Genomic DNA, 4875 nt, shown 5'->3' with positions numbered 1-4875 from the left:
CGTGAGCTGTAACGCCATGGCTTCATCACTGCACCTTTGCTCTCATTCCATCGTGGTCATTTCTTAGTCGCAATAAACGGGATCCGCATATTAGAGTATCATAAGCTTTCGTTCAGTCAGTCCTGTAAACATGTGTCCAACTTTGCCGAGCGCATAGCGCTAGCAACAACTCGCTCAAGGAGCAGTGCTCGTAAGCCCCAATGGAATCTTAGCTTAAAGTAATTGTAGTAATATATAGAATCAGGATATTTATGATCCTTATTTTAACATGGGATGCGGGCCTGAAGAGTCAACTTTCGAACTGCTGCAATAATTTCGATGAAAATTTCAGGAATGGCTTATCTTCCGTTATCAGAATATATTGCAAATTTCAGCAGCCTAGCAGGTATACAATATCACATATGGCTGTTATGATGACCAATCATAAATGGTAACTTACGAAAACGATCATTTCAAAAATCGTGAAAATCCACTAATTGTTTATCGTTAGATGCCTTCTAGATGGTTTATAATGCATGATAAGGCCATTCACGTATTTTTATAGCGTTTCTGTAAAAATGCCTTCACTGTGAAAGCGATGATATTTTTTTTCCTTCTCCCTGCGTGTCATACCTCTGAAATTTTTCCTGTTTTGGAATACACTTAAGGATCACAAAAGTACCTTATCTTGTTCCTGACAAAATTTCAGTCTAGAAACAACCTTGTTAGCAGCTATTGGCGAAGCAGTTTGGAAATGACAGTTTTTCTAACATGCTCGTTCTCTCCGAAAGTGAAAACTGAGAAAAGTCAGTTCAAAGATTTCAGAACAAGCTATTTCGATGGTGAAAATAAAAATCTTATAACCAGGCATAGAAAATGTGTTATCATCATTCGTGTACCAAGTTTCTGTCAGCATGATGATGTCAAAGCGGAAATGAAGCTCTGTAAACAAGGTTTCTTGCGGACTGACAGTTCAGCTGGAAAACATTTATGCCGTGCATATAGTTGTCTCCAATGTAATTATGTAAATCTCATGGTAAAATGAATATGGTTCCTAAGAAGTAAAGTTATGAACGAATCTGATATTTCAAGCCAATTTCGAGAAATCTTCCTTTCTCTTCCCAAGAACGGCAGCAAAACCATCCTTGCGTCCCATTAGAACTTTACCGTTCGCACACCACGCAAAACGGGCGCCATTCTCTCACGCCCGTTGTCTTGCCTCCCAAAATAGAGTTCGCATTTGCTTGCTTAAGGTCTCTTGAATCATAACTTCAGGTTTCGCATCTCTGAGCTTCTTACGACTATGTAGCCAGCTGTCTCGTACTGACTGTCGTGAGAAGCGTACAATGACGCCTGGGGTCCTGTCCACCTTAGAAGGATGGCGGTGTACTGCCATAACATCATTTCCTGTCAGAGCAGGCATCGCAATTGATGCAGCAATTGCACTGACCTTTTCCAGCAGGTTCTCATGCTCAGTCTTGCGAATCTCATGAAACTCCAGATTTAGCTTTCTGTTATGCCGCTCTAGTTCATTAAGTTCACCTTTTATGTCTCGAATTTGTTTAATGTTCGAGCTTGGGTCTGCGGAATCAACTTCCCGTTTCACATCTGACAACTTGTGATCCTGTTCCTTAATTGCTGCTTATCTACACTATTGAGACTTCTAATTGCTGCAATAAGACTTCTAAGTGCTGCTGTACACTATCATAATTGTCAGACATTTGAACACCAGCTTCTTTATGAGCAACAGCACCTTTCAGGTTTTTCATTGTCTCTGTTAATTCTGCAACACCTAAAACACTGGGATGACCAACAACCTTCTTTGCCCGTATTCCCCTGCATGTGGGACAACGCCACTGTTTATCGTTGCATTGGATTTTCCTTTAAATATTATTTCGCTTATGCCAGAGCAAGTTCCTATGTGATAAGAACTGAGGCATTCACTGCACACCAACCAATCATCAGAACCAGCAGACAAGCCACAATCAAAGCAAGATACATCAGCAACAGTACTTGGGCAACACTGTAGGGCAAAGTTAAGTGTACAGTGACTTAAAGGGACACTAAAGAGCGAAACGACTTTTTCTCGCTTAGTAAAGTAGTCTTCCACGATACCAAAAACACCACGCTTTCTGCGCGAAGACGCTTAATAAGCGAGAAAACGCGCAAAGGGAAAATACAGGTGGCGACGCTACCTTGAAACTCCCGCACCATTTGCCGTGACGTCACATATTTTTGACGGTGCCTGCTTGGGTCTGCGTAGTTCCTAATCGGTTAAATCGAAGTACATCGTCCCCTGAGGGGGCCAGAGACTTGACATAACGAGTTATCGGAAATTTCGTGGAGCCAGTGGCGCCAAAATACGTTAAATGCTCTTTCAAATCTTTTACGTCACGAATTACAAAGTTCGGCGCGAAATGTAAAAAACAAACTTTGAACTTGGTGTTCTCCTCTAATAATAAACCTATGGTGGTGAAATAAACTACACAAGAGTGCTCCGAGCACACTTTATCAAGCTAAACCAGTTTATTGTTTCTCTTTAGTGCCCCTTTAAGAAATAATAGGAAAGTGATGCGATTCACAAACCTGTAAAACGCAGAAATGTAGTTTAGGACACGCCTTTCTTGTGCCGCTGCTGCTGCCCAATTGAAGACGGAGTCAGTAGAACTTTCTTTTATAGCTCCTAGAAGGCAGGAGGGCGTCGTGGTCACGTGAGGTGTCCTTTGCGCACGGCTTGCTGACGACAGCTTTACAATGGCACATGTAAGTTGGCGATCAACGATTCCTGATCACAGTTGACGCGGACTGAGGGTTCCACGCAGCGTCCTGCGCAGCCCGTCCCCGGCTACTCTTTCACACGCGTCGCGACAGCTGCCGATCCTCGCCAGGCAATGAGCACTGTAAAACGTAGAAATGTAGTTTAGGATGCGCCTTTGCTGTGCCGCTGCTGCTGCTCAAGTCAGTGATTTCTTTGTAAATGGTACCCACAGTTGTGGTGGTGGTGTTTGCCTACTTGTAAAGGAAAGCTCTGATTGTCAACTCTTAACAGAATTTTGTTGTTCAAACCCTGATTGTGAAATGCTGACAGCTGTCCTAAGCAATTACGTCATCTCAGTTATGTACCCTCCCCCATCTCGATGTATTACTACTTTCATGGTTCGGAGAAATTATTTGGCCAAGCTATGCTGAACAACCATAGAATTGTTTGCGGTGGCGATAATAATATTGACATGCCGTCCAGTAAGACTTGTAAACATGATATGATGTGTTTGTTTGATAGCTTTGGATTGGTTAACATGATTAATATGCCAGCAAGAGTTACTGCCAATTCATATACATTAATTGATGTCTTTTTCACGAACATTAGTTCTGAGGATATTAAATCTGGGACTCTTTCATGCGATATTAGCGATCACCTTCCCATATTTTTAGTTATTAGGCAACGAATAAAAAAGAAACGACTTTCTATACTATTGCGATATGTAACAACCAAAAATCTTGAAAATTTTCTTCAGGAACTAATTCATACGTCCAGGAGCGATGTTCTTGCAATTGACAACCTGACCATTGCTGCTAATACATTGATAGAAAAATTCAAGGAATTATGTGACCATAACATCTCTCGAATTACCCACCGCACATCTAAAAAATAAGAAAGCCGTGGATCACACGGTATCTATTGCATCAAATTATGAAAAGAATATAATGTACAATGCATTTCTAGTTTCTCGTGACCCACAACTACTTAGTACCTTCAAAAAATTTCGTAATAGTCTAAAAAGGCTAGACACAACTACTTTCATAAAATATTTATGCATTCAGATAGTAACACTGGTTCTCCTTGGAAAAATATCACAGTATTAGGAACACTCAACACAAATAGCATAATTAGAGCACTTACAATTAGTGGTTGTGTTATTGGTTGTAGTAACCTATCTAATGCATTTAACGATTATCTAGTGAACTTAACCTTTTCGGAAACATCTCTTGATGCAACATCATACGTTACGAATAAATGTCCAAGTACCATGTTGATAAGACCTACTTGTGAAAGCGAGGTGTATAAAACAATCATGCGGCTTAGAAATAGTAACTGTTGTGATTGTTTTGATTTTCATATAAAACCAATTAAACACACGGTCAAAATAATTGCCCAACCACTTCTTGAAATCATTAACCTCTGTCTGGCAAAAAGAAATTTTTCTCTAATACATCAGACTGCTAAAGTGTGCATCTTGTACAAAAAGGGGGATAAAAGTAATTTAGCCAACTATAGATCCAGAGCAATTTTCCCAGTATTTTCTAAAATAATAGAAAACAATTCTTCATTTCAAGCTGGCAGAGATTAATAACAAACGTATTCTGTTATGTGCCGCACAATACGGCTTCAGGAAAAATCTATCGAAAGAGCTTGCTCTACTTGATCAGAAAGAGTTCATATTGAATAGCATAGAATGTAAACAACTAGTACTCGGTGTCTTTATTGATTTCAGCAAGGCTTTTGATTCTCTGAACAGGCAGTTGCTGTCACGTAAGCTAGATTTATACGGTGTACGAGGTGTCGCCTTAGACTTGTTTGACTACCTGTGCGAAAGGAAACAATACATGTGTATAAATAATTTTTCTTGGACGCCTAAACCAAACTCTCTTGGAGTGCCTCAGGGCAGCATTCTAGGTGTTATGTGCTGCACAATACGGCTTCAGGAGCAACGAAGACGAGCAGCGCTCCTCTTCGTTGCTCTCTGTCTCGTGTCTTACTTTGCGCTGTCATCACAGTTTGAAATGGAGTACCAACTAGCCCGTACCAAGAACTTGCTTCTAAGTCCTTTTTTGTTTATTTTGTACATAAATGACATTGTAAATATAGATCCTTCAGCAAGAGTTGTTATTTATGCT

The sequence above is a fragment of the Rhipicephalus sanguineus genome, chromosome 8 (assembly GCF_013339695.2).
Source record: "Rhipicephalus sanguineus isolate Rsan-2018 chromosome 8, BIME_Rsan_1.4, whole genome shotgun sequence".
Taxonomy (NCBI): Eukaryota; Metazoa; Arthropoda; class Arachnida; order Ixodida; family Ixodidae; genus Rhipicephalus; species Rhipicephalus sanguineus.
Note: the sequence above shows the minus strand (reverse complement) of the source record.